The 19257-nt window shown below is 42.7% G+C and overlaps 1 protein-coding gene and 1 long non-coding RNA gene across 3 annotated transcripts in view; one reads left to right on the top strand and one right to left on the bottom strand.

The window, feature by feature from the left end:
• The window catches only part of LOC103664653, a 32209-nt gene extending 28235 nt beyond the window's left edge, over positions 1–3974 (top strand). The window contains exon 3 of the long non-coding RNA XR_569110.2: positions 3186–3974. This is a non-coding gene — a long non-coding RNA (uncharacterized LOC103664653). The remainder of the gene's footprint in view (positions 1–3185) is intronic.
• Positions 1–19257, bottom strand: part of NIM1K (NIM1 serine/threonine protein kinase) — a 65087-nt gene that overhangs the window by 43246 nt on the left and 2584 nt on the right. The window lies entirely within an intron of this gene.

Genomic DNA, 19257 nt, shown 5'->3' on the forward strand with positions numbered 1-19257 from the left:
GGGGTGTCCACTCATAGGACCTTCACGACTGCGGAAGGGAAAGGCAAATGTAATCAGAGACAGTTTCTGCCCCAGAGCCGGCACCATCCTGGGGCCGATGGAAGAAGTGATTACACGGGGCGAGGAGGCAGTTCAAGTGTTGCCCACCAGGGAGCCCGGAGGCTCTCGGAGCCAGTTCTGAGCACTACATACTGTTCCCTAGGGCTCACTGATTGACCCGGTATTTCTGGCTGGAACCATTTCCCCAAGGAGGCAAGTCAAAGTAGATAATGAGGATCTCTCATCTCACAGGGCAGCTCGGAAACAAAGCTTGAGCTCCAGAGACTAGATATTATTTCAATGCGTAGAACTGCAAGAAGGTCGAGGATTGAACGTGAAAAGATTCAGAATGACGCATCGAGGTTTCCACTGTGATTCTCAGCCCACAGTCCCCTCTCCCTGCCCTGTACTAATTTAGTTTGAATTTTATGAATTACTTATAATTGTAAGGATAACAGATCATAGGGAACAGCCACAGGGTCCACGAAATGCGCACATTTCTGAGAGCTTCGTGAAAACAGTCACTATTCGCTTATGCAGGGATCTGTTCATGTATAAGGAAAGATACCTGCAAAGTGCAGGCCAAGTTCTGGATGCATGAGTTCCCAACTGTGGACAGGGAGGAGGGAAATGAAATTGGGGTGGAGGGGGGATTCAAAGAGCTCTACCATATTTTACTCTATATACTTCTGCATGTGCCTTTGCTGTTGATGCCTTGTTAACTGTGATTACAACAGAGATTTTCGTGGCTTAAGGGACAGAAATACACATTTATCTCCACCAGTATCTGGGGATTGTGGTCGGTTTTTGATGACCACGTATGTAAAAATGACTCATCCCCAATACGATTCACTGGCCCCCCGTGACTGAGATGGTCTAGCCCGGCACTTCAAAGATGAGATTTTTAAAAGTTTTGAATCCAGAAATAAGATGACTTAGAAAGAAATGAAATCTGGCACCGTATTAAATCAAGCAGCTGAGAAGGCGACATAGTTACCGACTAACTATAGAATATATTCCCAAGCAGAAGTAGACGCTCAATTCTTGGTCATGAAAATAAATGGCACTACGGGGCACCTGGGTGGCTCAGCATTGGGCGTCTGCCTTCGGCTCAGGGCGTGATCCCGGCGCTATGGGATCGAGCCCCACATCAGGCTCCTCCGCTATGAGCCTGCTTCTTCCTCTCCCACTCCCCCGGCTTGCGTTCCCTCTCTCGCTGCCTGTCTCTATCTCTGTCGAATAAATAAATAAAATCTTAAAAAAAAAAAAACTTTATAAAAAAAAAAAAAAGGAAAGAAAAGAAATGGCACTAGGAGAGCCCCGACTCCTGCACTGGGCCCGGAAGCCCGTGGAGAAGGAGCTAAACCTCTACCGAGAATGTATCTGTAAATATCGTTTTGTTTCTTTTGAGGTTGGGGTTTGGGGAATCCTGAAGAAAACAGTGTAATGAACACTAGGCCCAGGATCATTAGGAAAATTCTCTTCTCAGTACTTGACACTTCGGAATATTCAGGAACAATCCCAGAGATACATCTGGCTGTTGCCTGGGGCTTTATTTCCAGGCAGATCTGGGGCTGGGAGTGGGTTAATTATGCCTGATGCTGGGATGAAGACATGTCTCCAGCAGGCTGCATCAGTCCCACCGTGAGGAAGGGGACCAGGCTACCTTTGCACGGAGGAGCACTAGCGAGGGGACTGCAAGAGATGGGTGAGAGCCCTGGGAGCCCCTGCTGAGCCCTCCTCTCCTGAGCCACGCTTGTGTCAGGAGCCTCATGACAGAGCTGTGCTGAGACGCTGCTTATGTCAGAGGCTGAAGCTGGTCCTGAGGATTGAAAGTCTGTGAGGGCTTTGCTTGGGGCCCTCAGAGGAGAGCATTATAAAGTACTCATTGGAGCCTGGACTAAGAGCAAAAAAAATGGAGGGACTCTGCAAGGGGAGCAGATGTTGGAGGTGTGCCTGCCTCGGACGAGGCCTCTGCCAGACGTGGGGAATGACGCGTCGTAGCAATCCAAAGGCAGGGCATGGCCGATACCCTGTCAGCCAGGCCGGAAACCTAAGCGCCATCCCGAGTTTTCTCTCGCTGTAAATCCTCTTACTTCGATACCACCCCACTCCTTTACCCATCACCCTGACTGCTGTCTACCGAGCAGGGCTGGATCCCACAATAGGTAGAGAGGCACATGCTTTAAGACACCCCAGGGAGGAGGCAATAAAAGTCTTAAAATATTTTGATATTTGGTATATTTTTTCAAGGCATCTGAGAAAAATCAGAATCTGTGTTTGAGACATCTTATGGTTATCTTTGCTTAAATTCTAAGTTGCGTCTTGGGCTGATGAGGGGCAATGCTTCTAATAGTCTTAATCCCACGAGGACCTGGCGGGCCGAAATTGCCCCCTACTTCCTGTCTTCCCAGCTCCACTTTGTTCTCCAGGAAGCCGCCTGCAGGATCTTCCGGAAATGTAGTTATTCCTGCTCCACTTCAACTAACTTCATTAAAATAAACATCGGATAGAATTCAATCTCCATTGCATGGTCTAGAAAGCTCTTCAACATCTGGCTCTTGATTTTATTTAGCCTCTTTTCTAATCTCCCCTCTCCCACTTGCCCTCCTCCATATGCCCTGATAGGGTTCAGGGCATGCTACCCCACGGCGCCTTGATATGTCGAATATTTTAAGCAGGAGAGTCAGTCTGACTTCCTTCTCCCCTTGCCCTTCTTCCCCGAAACATGTTATAAAACCTTCAGGTGTGAGGTGCCATCCCTATACCTGGAGGAAAGGAGCAGCCTCATCTCGGAAGACAAGGGGCACCAATTAGAACCCTAACAAACAGGCCTTGCTAATAAGCTTCCCCCAGTTTACTACACTTACCTCATACAGTATTCCCCACTCTCCTTGGGGGATATGTCCCAAGACCCCCAGTGGATGTCTGAAACCACAGATAATACTGAACCCTGTATATACTATGTTTTTTTCTATACATGCATAACTATGGTAAAGTTTAATTTCTAAATTAGGCACAGTAAGAAATTAATAGCAATAACTCATAAGAACAATTATAACAATATACTGTAATAAAAGTTATGTGAATGTGATCTATCAAAATATCTTATTGGATTGTACTCATCCTTCTTGTGATGCGGTGAGATGATAAAATGCCCACCTGAGGAGATGTGGTGATGGAGTTTTGGGCTGCTATGGACCTTCTGACGCTAAGTCAGAAGAAGAATCCTCTGCTTCTGGGCCTCACGTGACCTCAGGTAAATGAAGCCATGGAAAGCAAACTTGCAGATAAGGGGGGATGACTGTCCTCCTTAGTTTATCGTATTCCTCCATGACTATCCACTCCTCATCAAACCTAACATAAAATACTCAGGTCCCACTGCTTCCTCAGGTCTTCATTTCCTTATAAAGTCTCCCATGTCACATAAAACTTATACTGAATACACGTTTATGGTTTTCTCCTGTTAATCTTTGTCAGTTTAATTTTCAGACCCAGCCAAGGACTCTAAGAAGGTCAAGGAGCACTTTCCCCCTCCTCTACGGAGCCCTATATCTGAAACATGGCGCCATACTTGAGGTCCCACAAGCATCCCAGGCTGCTTCGTGCCTGTATGCCTTTGTACATGGCATTTCTTCTACAAGGACTATTTTCTTCAACCCATTCCCTGTTGAACCTCCCAAACTCTAGCCCACTGTGAAGTCTTCCTTGCCTCCCTTAAGTCCAAGGTACTCTCCGAGTATTTCATGCACCTCTCTGTGGACATCTGTCTCTTGTGTGCCCCTCTCTGTCGATCTGTGTCGACAGTGAGGGTACTGGGGGCAGGGACAAAGGATGTTCTGTTCACCTCTTCCTCTAAATGATGCCTGGCGCATCGTAGGGAGTCAGTGCTTGTTTATGGAATAGATGAATGAATAAACAAATTAAAACATTTATTTTGTTGTTAAGCACAATTATTTTAAATTCTTATTTTACATCCCATTCTTTTTCTTATTTCAATCATCTAATGGTTAAAATTCTACTTATTCAAATTTAGCTTAAACTCCCTTCTCTTCTCTTCATGATACTCCAAGCAGAATTCAGCTCTTCCTCTGGTATTTCCCCCATGAACTCTGTGTTTTCCTTGAACATCTTCAAATTCTGTCCAGTGCTTGTGGCACTTGTGTACATATTTGTCCTCCCCTCTGGAATGCAGGTTTCTATGGGGCCAGTCCTCAATCTTATTAACTTCATGATTCTGGACACCAAGTACCCAGAAGCAGTTCATAAATGCTGCCTGAATTGATTTGAGTTGTACAGATATTTTAAAAGGTAGTATGGATCCCAGAAGATACAGAAATAGATATTTCTTCATATCCTTCTCTGGTGGAAGAACACCACCACCACTAATGACTGTTCTATGATAAAGGAAAAATAAAGGCAAAAAATTTTAAAAACAAAATACCCAAACTCTTTCAAGTGTTCTCTCCTGAAACAAGGGCAGGTTTGTTACAAGTGCCCCTAACCAGAACACCTCTGGCTGGAAAATTTCTGAAACATCGTGGGGTTTGGTGAGATGCCCTGCTGCTTTCACACAACATTCTAAGGTTCCCAGTGAAGCGCACCTCAGGCGTGGGTAGACGTCCCTAAGAAGGCTCTTTGACTTGGAAGCATTAGAATGCTTACACGCCAGCGTTTGCTCCAGCCCACAGGCAATAAAAACAACCCAATTGTGGCTTCCCTTTGGAAGGTTACCGAGGTTAAAATGATCACGTTAAGAGTGAAAAAGGCTCCCTATCCCTTTGTTTTTATTTTTAGGGTGTGATAATGTTAGCAGTCTCCGGCAGAATTTGCTTTATTTTAAAGCATGCGAAATAATCCCTGTTCTAATTTCAAGTCCTTCTCTGCGCTTCTCAATTCCTCCCAAACTTCTGTAAATATGCACGTCCATGCCCTTGCCTTTCTCCTTTCCTTCTTCAGGTTTACACCTCCCCAGGGGAGCCAAAACCAACACTGATTAGCAGTGAATGAACTCCTGCCTCTAGGACACTAGAGGGTCACTGTTGACCGGGGCTCCAAGGCATCCCTCGTCCCCTGCCCCCAAGTTCAAAGACCCAGAGCTACATAGCCAGCCCTGAAGGGAAGATCTCACATCTGAATCAGTTATGGAATTTATTCCTAAAGTTTTACCTTTCCTTTCCTAAAGTATCTTTTCATGCCTGGATGGTTTTATATACCCAGCTTGCTCGGCCTGGAACACATTTGCCCCTTACCTTTTTCAGCCTTTAAGACCTTACTGAAATACCATCTTGGTGTTTTCTGCCACTTACCTAAACAGTTAGTGGCTTCCTCCTCACCAGTCCCACTGAACTCATATCTTGATATTCTCATAACTTCTCTCGTACTCCATCTTGATAGTTCATATCTTATGTTCTATCAGTTCATATTCTAATTGTGGTTAGTCTTTCTAGACTGATGTCTGCTACTTATTTATCTCATATCTTCAATATTCCCCAGCATTTAGTCCTGGGATATGGGAGGCACCGAATAAATATTTGTTAAAAGAAAAAGAATTAAGACAGAATATATGAAAGGCACTATAAGATAAACTTTAAATCTACAAACTAATAGCCCATGTTGAAAGACATTTGAAAGAAGCCATATTTTTAGTTGGTGTGAACATATTATTGTTATCATTTTATTCATTCTAACAGTGAAAAAATACTAAAAGCTACTTTTATTAAGCATTTACAATATACCAAACACTGTGCTCTTACCGATTTAATCACTATAACAAACTCTGTAAGACAGATATCAAAATTCCCATTGCACTGATGGAAAAATTAAAATTTTAGAGGGGCTAAGGAATTTGTCCAAACTTAAAGTCACCGGGCCAGCATGGCATCTCAGCCTGCCTGATTGCACCTGCGGCCTCCATTTGGTGTATTTCATTGTGGAACAAAATGCTCGAAGGAACCAGCAGCCGCCATGAAGTCCAAGGTTGGGCATGACAGTAGCAAAAGCTGGCAGGAGAATCAGAAAGGAGTATTTTTTTTTTCTTTAAAGATTTTATCCATTTATTTGAGAGAGAGAGAGCATGGGAGGGAGATATACCATGAGCAGGGGGCAGAGGGAGAGGGAGAAGCAGACTCCCCGCTGAGCAGGGAGCCCGATGGAGGACTCAATCCCAGGACCCCGAGATCATGACCTGAGCCGAAGGCAGACGCTTAACCAACTGAGCCACCCAGGCGTTCCCAGAAAGAAATATTCTTTAAAGTGCTTTGTTTTTAGATAAACCATTGGGCCTGATGAATATCAGCGATAGTTAATACACAGATTAATTATTCTTTATTCCCAACTTCGTAATGGACTTGTTATCACCACGGCAAGTGTCCAAACTGACTTGATGAAGCTCTAGATAAGTCTGTGCTTTTGAATGACAATCTATAGAGAGAAAGTCCAAAATGAGTCTTGATTATTATCATAATTAGTAAATGATTCCAAATGCCTCAAAGGAAGTTATAAATAAATAAGAAAAGATACCACTGTTTGTAGTTTAGGTACACACCACAGAAGAAACAAATTATACTTTAAGCTACAACCACAACTCAGGCTCTTTTGGAATAGAATACCTGTCGAAAGCTTGGCAGACTGTACAAGAAAGTGAAATTATATGCCAATTTCACTCCCTAACATAGATACCAAAAATGTAAAATAAAACAGTAGTGCTAAATCAAAGCTAGCAACATATTTATATCAGCTCACCCGAGTAAAATTTCTCCCAAGAATATAAGCATAGCTTAACAATAGAAGATGTGTAGGTTTAAATCAGTCAAAGGAGAAAAGCAAGAGGATATCTCAGGAGATACAGAAAAAGCATTTGATAAAATTTTACACTCATTATTAATAAAAATATTAGCAAGCTAGGTGTACAAGGGAACTTGCTCAAGCAAATTAAGGCTATCTACCAAAACCTATAGAAAATATCTTTTTAAGTGGCTCAATATTAAAAGCATTCTTTACAGAGTCAGGAAGACAACAAGGATGCCTGCTAACACTGCTTCTGTTCAGCATCTATTGGGGCCTCTATCCAATGAAAGAAGACAATAACTAAATACTGAAAAGGAAGAAATAAAACTGTTCTTATTTGCAAACACAGATTTTATTTTTTTTTAATTTTTTAAAAAGATTTTATTTATTTATTTGAGAGAGAGAGAAAGCACAAGCAGGGGGAGTGGCAGACGGAGAGGGAGAAGCAGGCTCCCTGCTAAGACCCTGGGATCATGACCTGAGCCGAAGGCAGATGCTTAACCAACTGACCCACCCAGGCGTCCCTGCAGACACAGATTTTTAAACATAGAAAATCCCAGAGCCCCTACTCATAAACCATTAGAACTACTAAGTAGGTTTAACAGTGTTGCTGGAGACAAGATTAGTGCAAATTCAATAACATTTGTATTCACCAATAATAATCTGGTGATAAGGAAATAATAAGACATACTTCACTGACATGAGTAGCAATAAAATTCATGAGATACCTAAGCATAAATCCAACAAAGGAGTTGAGAGAGACATAAATTATGAAAACCCAAGAAAGCCTATTGGAAAACATAAAAGAAGATCTAATAAATGGAAAGACATACAATGTTTAATAAGGGAATACTCACTAGAATGAAGACGTAAACTCTCCCCTCAAAAATCTACAAATTTAATGGATTTCAGTTGAAATCTCAACTGTTGTGTGTTTCTGTGTGTGAAAATGCTTGAAAGGGTATATTTAGTCTTGTATTCCATACCACCCACATACAAGCGGACCTGCTGCAATTTCACTGGACACTGGAACTGCAAACATCTTCGTAAAAGAGGGATGAGCACATCTGTTACCTGTGAGTGGTTCAGAACAGCCACAGAAGCCCAGCACTTTGAGCAATCTTGGACAAGGCAATGAGTTGTCCTGGGAATGGAACAAGGAGGAATCTTTTTCAATATTTCCAACAGTTAGCTGAAGTAGGGAGGGCTCTGCAGATGATTCTAAATCTGACAAATGAAAAGTTGAGAAAACCAAAATCTACGTAAGGAAGATTTCATAAAAAGAAACCAATTTTTAGGAATGGGGAAGATAAGACAGGAAGTAAAGATGAGGATTTAGAAGGAGGAAAAAAATTCCAAAATAATTCCAAACCACATTAAAGGTGGTCAGAGATGGGATCATGGAACGGGTCAGGACCAACAGTCTTTGGAACCTTGAAGACATCGGTCTGGGATAACCACCACAACAGACAACTTAAAGGCCACAGTCCGCAGTGCGGTTACTCCTGACACTGGAGGCATGATACCCGAGTGCTCCTCTCTTCAGCTCTTTGACAACATTACTTCCCCAGAGAAAATCTGAACACAAAGTGGTTGAGATGACTGAACAGGCAAATTATCTAGATTCTAAATCTTTCCCTTCAAAAATAAAAGTAATAGGAAAATGAGGCCGTAGAATATTGGCGATCTCATTTAGAAAGGAGATACACGTTTCCGCCACTTTTTGAAAGTAGAGGGATCCTGCGAAACCTTTCATAAGCTGAAATGGCATAAAGTAAAGGAGCAACTGCCAATTAATTTTTATGGGATTTTTTTTTTTTTTTTAGCATTTCCAGACCCCTCTTGAGCTTTTCTGATACTTTAGGACACAGTTTGCTAGTGGATGCGCAAAATAAATTGAGATAAAGCAGAGAGGCTCACAGACCACAGCTGGAAGCTCTGGGGCGTGAGGCTGAGATGCTGAGTGTAGTTCCCAGGGAAGGGGCTCGGTGGGGCCTCTGCCACTGCTCCGGGTGCACTGCCTCTTGAACAGCTCACTGCAGAACCAATGCTGAATGCGTTTTCATTTTTTGCCCCTTTCCCTAAAAGCCAAAATCCTTTTCGGATGTCATTGAGTTTAGCAAAAGCAGGTACCAATGTAGATCTTCCGTAACAGCGGAATGGTGTAACGTGAACTCTGAAAAGTGGGGGATACCTCTAGCAGCAGAAAGGGAGTGGGAGGGCTGGTGGTGGACCACCATCAACAGACTGCATCGAAATGATTAGACCCGTGATGTGCCATTAGAACTCCTCAGGACACAAACCCAGAAATAGGTGAGCTAAGCCTCACTGCTCTTTGGACCATGTTAGTCATTGAACACTGCAAAATAGCTCAGAACTTGGAATAAAACAAGTCTTTTCCTTCCTTGTCTTTCTTCCTTCCAACCCACTGAGTGTCACTGATCTTCCACGATGTTTAGGAAATGCTTTGCTTCTGCCAAAAACAAATGGCAAGTTGCTTAGATGGACATTCAGCACTTCGTGGCCTCATGCCAGTTTTCCTCTGCAGGCTTACTTCTCAACACCTCCTTAAACCAAGGTGACCCGAGGCTGCAAGCAGACTGGCTGTTTCGCGGTTTCCCTTGATGAACCAAACACACTCATGGACTCTTAGGAACACAAAGTCGAGGAGCCACAGGATTATTTAATCTCTCATTTTGTATTCGAGAAACAGATCCAGAGAAGAAGGAGACTTACTGGTTAGTGGCCAGGGACAAGACAAGAACCAAATTTCTTTATTTTGTTTATTTCCACTATGTCAGCCCACGAACCAGCCCAACAGAATGATTGAATATGTAAAACAAATTGTTGGGATTTTAAAACCAAGCTAAGGAAAATAAAATAAACAACTAAGTAAATATTTTCATTTCAAATCAACTCAAAAGAAAATGTGGAAGATACAAATATTTTCTCTTGATTAAAGAGGACTTCACTACTAAACAGCTCAAGGTCACACTACCACACGCTCCGCAAGACGATAATCTAGAAACCAATGTTTCTTCACATATGCAAAATTTCTCTGATAAATTTTGTGATGGCAGAAAAGTCTATTTGACTTAATATACTAATGGCTTTTTATTTTGTGTCGTAAGTCTTCAAAATACTCTTGGGCCAAATCAATATCTTTGTATTGTATCCCATATTACAAAGTGTTCATCACTCAAACAAAAGCAGCATTAAAACATTTGTTGTTAGTCTTTTTTTTTTTAAGATTTATTTATTTATTTCAGAAATAGAGCAACCAAGCATAAGTGGGGGGAGGAGCAGTGGGAGAGGGTGAAGCAGATGCCATGCTGAGCATGGAGCCTGACATGGGGCTCGATCTCACGGACCTGAGCCGAAATCAAGAGTTGGGTGCTCAACCAACTGAGTCACCCAAGGACCCCTGTTGTTGGTCTTTTCAAAGCAAGTCCTGGCACATAAACTTTTCCATCTTGCAAACTGTGCCAAATCCATTTCTTTCTCATGCCATGGTGTCACATCTCCCCCTATACTTCATCTCCACCCCAATCAGCTCACCCCAACTCATTTACTGATTCACGCATTTCTCTTTCCCGTAAACCCAACACGTCTGCTGCCTGTACCACACAGGCGTTCACCACATGTAATCCTGGCTTATTATGTATCTTACGGTTGCATTCTATCTTTTTTTAATCCGTAACCACGATTTAACGATTTAACGAGAGACTACGGTAAGCAGCAAGTGGTCAATAAGTAGAGTGAACGTAGAATTTGTCATTCAAACCAGGACACTTCTGAGAACAGAAGGTTGCTATTAATAATCACACTGGGACAACAGGTGTTAACCAGGGCTGCCCCTGGCATGTGGGGACATACGGGCACCCTATCGATAAGTGACAGTGTGGCGAACACTACGGGCTGGCTCACTCACCATCTTTACTAACTCTTTTCTCCCTTCTTTGACTTCTTCTGCTACAGAAGCTGGAAAGCCCACTTTCTCCTTCTCTCCCACAGCTAACGCGGGCCAGGAGCCACAACTCTGGAGAATGGGACCTTAGTAAGGGATATCTGATAATTTGTGCTTCCTGGTAAAACATGGTATAACACTTTCAAAGGTTACTATATAGCAATGCTAAGTAAGGAGGCTCTTGGCTTACACCAAGAAACCAGCACACCCCTTTCCCTTTCTTGCTGTGTGGACCTTGTCTCGAGGTGTAGTGGTCAACTAAAAACAGTGAAATGATAAATATGAGAGTAGGAGGAAGAATGGCAGAGCAGAAAGACAGCAATAAACCAGGTCTCTGGGGGCAGCACAACCAAAGCTACCATAACCTGAGGCTGTGTATGAATCGTGTCTTCCCCCAGAATCCATATGTTGATGCCCTACCCCCCAGGGTGATGGTATTTAGAGGCAGGGTTTAGGTTTAGATGAGATCACAAGGGTGGGGACTCCTTGAGGGGATTAGTGTCCTTATAAGAAGAGACCAGAGAGCTCCCTCGCCCCACCCCCTCTCTCTGCCTTGTGAGGACACAGCAAGAATGTGGCCATCTAAAAGCCAGGAAGACAGTGTTCATCAGAACCCACCATGCTGGCACCCTGATCTCAGACTCTCAGCCTCCAGAACTGTGAGAAGATCAATTGCTGTTGTTTAAGCCTCCCAGTTTACAGTATTGTGTTATGGCATCTTGGGCTGATTAATACACCTTTTAGAGCTTTTTTCTATGTGAAAATAAAGTTCTTATAGCTAGGCAGAAAAGTTTTCGGGGTGCCTGGGTGGCGCAGTCGTTAAGCGTCTGCCTTCGGCTCGGGGCGTGATCCCAGCATTCTGGGATCGAGCCCCACATCAGGTTCCTCCACTGGGAGCCTGCTTCTTCCTCTCCCACTCCCCCTGCTTGTGTTCCCTCTCTTGCTGGCTGTCTCTCTGTGTCAAATAAATAAATAAAATCTTTAAGAAAAAAAAAAGAAAAGTTCTTTTATTCCTTGCAGCCGAAAGCATTTTTTACTTAGAATAGCTATCATTATTTTGTTCCAATTAGTCGATACATATTTTCCTTAATCCTTACAACAGTCCTGAAAGGTGCCTGCACTTACCTTCATGTTTCCAATGAAGAAACTAAACTTAAGAAGGACTTGGTGACTTGTCCAAAGTTGTACATGGAATAAACATCAGTTCGATTTCCGGCTCAGGCCCATCTGACCTCAGGGCCTGCACCTCAACACAACAGATGCTGCTGGTACATCTGCTCTCATGAGCTGCAGCCGTGCATGTCACAGGCAATCCCACTAAACAGATGTTGCTAGAAAGAAGGAGGATGAACAAAAGCTCATTCTCCCCTGCGTTCTTGCCCTCATTCCCACCCTCTCTCTCTACTATGGAATACACCATCAACATCAATGAAATGTCCAGCTCAGCACACATTATTTTTAAGTGCCTGCCTACTTACTTTATGCCAATGGTCATTTAAATATAATGTACAGAGCACCTGGCTAGAGATGTGTACAGGAGAGTAAGAGCCCAGACAACATCTGGGGTGTCGTGAAAGNNNNAGGGAAAACTCCCTGAAGCAGATGAGACCTGAAGGAATTTGCCCCTGTGAGTAAGCAAGCACTAAGGTAAGGAAACATAGGTCAGGGAAACAGAAAGTGAAATGTGACATTTAAAGATGGACCACTGAGGGGTGCCTGGGTGGCTCAGTCATTCAGCGTCTGCCTTCGGCTCAGGGCGTGATCCTGGCGTTCTGGGACTGGGGGTTCTGGGATCAAGCCCCGCATCAGGCTCCTCCGCTGGGAGCCTGCTTCTTCCTCTCCCACTCCCCCTGCTTGTGTTCCCTCTCTCGCTGGCTGTCTCTCTCTCTGTCAAATAAATAAATAAAATCTTTTTAAAAAAAAATAAAAAATAAAAATGGACCACTGAATGTGAGGCAAGATAAAGGTGGGCAAGTCTGTACCTCAGTGCTTTCTACAGCAGCTCAGCACTGGTGGCGTTGATTATGGCCAAGGCATATTTGTCTAAACCAGAGGCTCAGAAAAGTTTAAAAGGCTTTAAAAGAAATCTTCATGATTAAATAAATACAATCAGAATGTATTTTGTTAGCCAAGAATGGAACTAACATTCTGTATTTGAGTCTTGGTCTCTGTTGTGATGGACAACTTTCACGAAATAATCTAACATCGTGAACAAAAGATTTTAAGTCACCGATTTGCAACTCTCACCAACTATGCTACCAGTGTGACAAGCAGGTGTAAGCCAAGAGTCTCCTTACTTAGCATGGCTAGATAGTAACCTCTAAAAGTGTGACGGCCTGTTTTCTATAGGTATTAACCAATGCAATTGTTTCAGAGCTTTGGCGAATCTTTTTTTACTTTCCTTGGCAGACAGTAATCACCAAATCACCAAATCACCAAATCACCACACAGTAGTTTTCACGTGGATGAGATGTGCTACACAGATAGAGGCTTCCTAAGGAAGCCTGAATTCAGGCAAGACAGAAGTATTCTTCTTTACCTTCTAAAGTACCTATGACAGGTCTCTAGCCAAAGCCGGCCACGCAGCCCACGCTCTTCTGAATATCGTCTCCCCTTATTGGGGAGACAGCAATGCTCTGGCATGTGCAACTGGACAGAACACAAACCCACGAACACAAATTTGCCACAATGCTCCATGCAGTGCTCTTAGGAGGCATGAATCCTCACTGGGGCTGCTCAAGGTTTAATTCCAAAACCCGGAAAGTGTTGCTAAGTGGCTGTTTCTGCCCACACATGTCGTGTGTGAGTAAAGCAGGCAGGTGACTGCCACGGACTGTGGAAGAGCCAAACTGGGTCAGATCTTCCAGGAGGAGATCGGGGAGGTCAACGCAGGACAGCCTTTAGGAGATGTCCATACACAGAAGCTTTCTCACTGGCTTCCCAGCCTCACCTAATCTCTGAGGTTGCAAGGAAAAACCAAAACATCAGACCTACGTTTCTTTTGGCCTCTGCTGTGCTGTACAGAGACCCACACCTCCCACCTTGGTGGCCCCACAGAGTCATGCCTCACTATTTCCCTTCTGGTTCTTGCCCTGTCACCCCCATACTAGTCCATCATCTTCCCACATGAGTATTCCTTCATTCTGCTGTGTCCACACTTTTCAGGTACCATTTCCAGAATGTTTTTACTGCATAGGAAAAGATAAGATCGGTCTTAGTTGCGGGGCGGGGGGGGGCTTCTCAAATTCATGATGGAAGGACCTCTCTTTACACCAGTCCCAAGCCCAAAGGGTCCAGAAGAAAGGTTGGTTTCCCCGACAATTAGTACTTATTGAGAATATAATTTGTAAGGCTCTGTGTTAGGATCAATACAGAAAACAAATATGCCATACAGAAGAATACTGACTGTCCAAAAACATGGGAGAAAAGAGCAAAACATAAAGATAAGTGGAAAGAGCAACAAATAAAATTTATGAACAATATCTCAATATTTTTTGGTTTTGTTTTTAACTACAAAACAACAACAACAACAACAACCCTTTGAAATGTTAACCATTGTAATCTCTCTGGCTGGAACTAAAGATAGGATTAGAGATAGAATTATAAATGATTATTTCTATCATTTTAACATTCATTTCTGTATTTTTGACAATAATACTAGCAATGATGACATTTATTGTGTGCCAGGGACCACTCTAAGAGTTTTACATGAACCAACTCATTTAATTCTTAAAATAATCCTAGAACGTAGGTGCTGTTATTATGCCCAAGAAAGGTGAGCACAGAGATCAAATTACATGCCCAAGGTCACCTACGGAGTAAGTGAGTCACAGAGCCAGGATTCAAACGCAGGAAGCTATTTCCAGAATTAAGATTTGACCACCTGCAAAAATAAACTATTGGGACTACATCAGAATAAAAAGCTTCTGCACAGCGAAGGAAACAATCAACAAAACTAAAAGGCAACCTACTGGAGTCGGAAAAGATATTTGTAAATGACATGCCCAAGAAAGCGTTAGTATCCAAAATATATAAAGAACTTATACAACTCAACATCCAAGAAACAAATAATCCAATTTAAAAATGGGCGGAGGCGTGAACAGACATTTCTCCAAAGAAGACAGACAGATGGCCAACAGACACATGAAACGATGCTCAACATCACTCATCGTCAGGGAAATGCAAGTCAAAACTACATGAGATGTGTAGCTCTCATGCCTGTCAGAATGGCTAAAATCAACAACTCAAGAAACAAGTGTTGGAGAGGATGTGGAGAAAAATGCACTGTTGGTGGGAATGTGAACTGGTGCAGCCACTCTGAAAAACAGTATGGTGGTTCCTCAGAAAGTTAAAATAGAACTACCCTACAATCCAGGAATTGCACTAGTGGGTAATAACCCCCAAAATACAAAAAACAAAAAACCAAACAAACACTAATTCAAAGGGATACAGCCACCCTCTATGTTTATAGCAGCTTTATTTACAGTAGCCTGATCATGGACGCAGACCAAGTGTCCATCAGTAGATGAAAGGATAAAGAAGAAATAGTATGCGTATATAAAATGGAATATTCTTCATCCATAAGAGAGAATGAAGTCTTGCCATTTGCAACAACATGGATGGAGCTAGATAGTATAACGCCAAGTGAACTAAGTCAGTCAGAGAAAGACAAATACCATAGGATTTCACTCATATGTGGGATTTAAGAAAGAAAACAAACAAGCAAAGGGGAGAAAAAAGAGAGAGAAACCAAGAAACAGATTCTTAACTATAGAGAACAAACTGATGGTTACCAGAGGGGAGGTGGGTGTGGGGATGGGTTAAACAGGTGATGGGGATTAAAGAGGGCGCTTGAGATGAGCACTGGGTGATGTATGGAAGTGTTGAATCACTATATTGTACACCTGAAACTAATATTACACTGTATGTCAACTATAAAAAAATTTTTTTAAAGTAAATAAGACTTGGGGCGCCTGGTTGGCTCAGTCGTTTAAAGCATTTGACTCTTGGTTTTGGCTCAGGTCGTGATCTCAGGGTCATGGGATCCAGCCCCCTGTCAGACTCCGTGGCTCAGCCGGGAGTCTGCTTGTCCCTTTCTCTCTGCTCCTTCCTTGCCCCCACCACACCCCCCCAGCTCATGCTCTCCTCTCTCTCTCTCTTTCAAATAAATACAATCTTTAAAAAAATTCTTTTAAAAAATGTAAATAAGACAACCACTATTTCTTGCTATCTCTAGAATATATAGTTTTATAATACATAGTTTATAATAGAGAAGTATAATCTTCCTTTTTTTTTTTAAAGATTTTATTTATTTATTTGACAGAGAGCACAAGTAGGGGCAGCGGCAGAGCAAGAGGGGGAAGCAGACTTCCCTTTGATCAGGGAGCCCAACATGGGGCTCTATGCAGGCAGGGCTTGATCCAAGGACGCCTGGACCTCAATCCAAGCCAAAGGCAGACACTCAACCAACTGAGCCACCCAGGCACCCCTAATCTTTCTTTCTAATAAAGAAAAAAGATTTTAAAAAAGAAAAGGAATATAAGACAAGGTAGACAAGGAGAGAGAAGGTGAAAGAAGGAGTGTTTAAAAGGGAGTCAAGAGAGGGCGCCTGGGTGGCTTGGTTGGTTAAGCGTTTGACACTTAACCTCAGTTCAGGTCTTGATCTCCGGGTGGTAAGTTCAAGCCCCACATTAGGTGCCACGCCCAGCATGGAGTCAGGAGAAATGACCCCACACTTAATATCTCTGGATTTGTTACCTCACCTGCAAAACGAGAGGGTGAACAAGACTACATTCTAGAGAAATATTTACCTTGCATGTTACCAATAGTTGGCATGAAAGAAGCCTCATCATTTTTTTTTTTTTAAGATTTAATTTAAAAAAATTTTTTTAAGTTCATTTATTTAAGCAATCTCTACACCCAGCATGGGGCTTGAACTCACGACCCTGAGATCAAGAGTCACATGCACCCCCTACTGAGCCAGCCAGGCACCCCTAAGCTTCTGTTTTTTTTTTTGTTTTTTTAAATGATTTTTTATTATATTATGTTAGTCACCATACAGTACATCACCGGTTTCCGATGTAAGGCTCGATGATTCATTAGTTGTGTATAACACCCAGTGCACCATGCAATACGTGCCCTCCTTACTACCCATCACCGGTCTATCCCATTCCCCCACCCTCCTCCCCTCTGAAGTCCTCAGTTTGTTTCTCATAGTCCATAGTCTCTCATGTTTCATTCCCCCTTCTGATTACCCCCCCTTTCTTTATCCCTTTCTTCCCCTACCGATCATCCTAGTTCTTATGTTCCATAGATGAGAGAAATCATATGATAGTTGTCTTTCTCTGCTTGACTTATTTCACTTAGCATTATCTCCTCCAGTGCTGTCCATGTTGTAGCAAATGTTGAGAACTCGTTCTTTCTGATAGCTGAGTAATATTCCATTGTATATATGGACCACAACTTCTTAATCCAGTCATCTGTTGAAGGGCATCTCGGCTCCTTCCACGATTTAGCTATTGTAAGAAGCCTCATCATTTTAGGCTTGGGGATCACATCATTGATTAGTCTACAGAAAATTTGCTGTCTTTGTGCTTTAATTTACATTTTAAAACCCACATGTCCCATAAAGCAAATGCACAGAGTATAAGAACTATTAATAGAGGGGCGCCTGGGGGGCTCAGTCGTTGAGCGTCTGCCTTTGGCTCAGGTCATGATCCCGGCGTTCTGGGATCGAGCCCAGATCAGGCTCCCTGCTCAGAGGGAAGCCTGCTTCTCCCTCTCCCACTCCCCCTGCTTGTGTTCCCTCTCTCGCTGCCTCTCTCTCTGTCATATAAATAAATAAAATCTTTAAAAAAAAAAAAAAAAAAAGAACTATTAGTAGAGCTAAAGGTATGACCCTGTATGAGTGACAGCACTGATCATTTTCAAAAGACAGAAAGTGGTAAGGAAACAAATGGAATGCAAAATGGCCTGGCAGCATGCAGGATTCCAAGGGCAGCAACCAAGTCATTCAAAAAAGGCCTTGTCCCCTGCAGCTCTGGCTCCTTACCTTTCTTCAAAGACTTAGCCCCTGACTTTTCCTCCTCATTCCTTTGTATAAAACCCAAATTATGCAAACAATGGGTGCTAATCTGTGAGAGCAATTCCTCCATCTTCCCGAGAGCCATCCTTGATCACTGAACTTTGGCTGATCTGGCTAAAGTCCTAGGAAACATTTACCCCTCCTGCCCCAAGCCAGATGCTGTTAAGGGCCTTCCCGTGCCTGGCATTTTCAAATAAAAGGTTATGCCAACGGTGCCCTGGCTGATTTCTTTCCACCAACTATGTTGCAAAAATAAAGGGAGGGAAGTTGGAAGGGGTGGAGTGAGAGAGCTGTATCCACCCCTACAATAAGAAAAAGCACATAGATGCTGTCTAAAGCTGATAAATCAAGACCAGCTACATAAGCAAATTACTCGGAAATATGGAGATAAGTGATCAAACACCCAAGAGCAGAGAGTGACTGTACCCGAGGAGGGGGACTGTGATTTTTGTTAGAATCTTTTAAAATGCTCTAATTCATAAAATTAGATGAATGCGTTATTTGATGACAAGCAATTTTTAAAAGTCAAAACTTGTAATTTAAAGTAAAAAATTACAATTACATAATCAAGTGTGTCTACAAATTATTTCCAGTAAATGAGGCCAACAAATGGAGATGTAGGCTTTCTCGGTGACGTAAGGACTGGGAAGACAGCATGGTGAGCAGCTCCTGTGGCAGGCCTGGAGAAGGGAAAGCTGCTCATGTCCCAGCCTGAGTGCAAGAGGAGGCGGTGGGCCAGCGTGCACCCAGATCTGCTGCTCAGGCCTCCCAGGTTCTCTGACAAAGTCAGAGGAGTTTGCTAAATGGGATACCTGGGCTTTCTGGAAAAGCATCAAGCTCTCTCTTCTCCTTGGAAGACGAAGAGTTCTTTTTAAGTTTCCTGCTCTCTGTCTTGGTTTTGTGTGTCTGCTTGTTTCTGTGCAACTCTCTTTGCACCTGACTTTTTCTCTTTGATTCTCTTTCCCTTAATCTGTGTGTGTTCTGCTCCCTGAAGACTCCTTTTCCCTACAGTTTTATTTTTCTCTCTAATCTTAAATTCTTCTCACCATTCCTACCTTGTCTATCTTCTCATCCTGATTTTTCTCTAAGTCTTGGATGACTCTCATGTATTTTTGTCTCTTAATTTTCCATGTGGTTAGCTGAAATGACTTGAGTCTTTTGAATGCAACTTGCTCATCTGGAGAACTGGTTAATTTTCCACACTATACTGTATAATACTGGCTGAGCTATCTTTGAAGTTCTTGGGAGAAAATAATTTTAGAAGCTGTGATCTGCTTAATCAAATTGTAGACTATTGCCTTCATACGTAATTTGAATATTTTCTTCTCTTGAAATATATAACTTCAATTCCAGAAAACTTTTTCTAGAATGACAATAG

Source organism: Ursus maritimus, unplaced genomic scaffold, assembly GCF_017311325.1.
Source record: "Ursus maritimus isolate PB19 unplaced genomic scaffold, ASM1731132v1 scaffold_15, whole genome shotgun sequence".
Taxonomy (NCBI): Eukaryota; Metazoa; Chordata; class Mammalia; order Carnivora; family Ursidae; genus Ursus; species Ursus maritimus.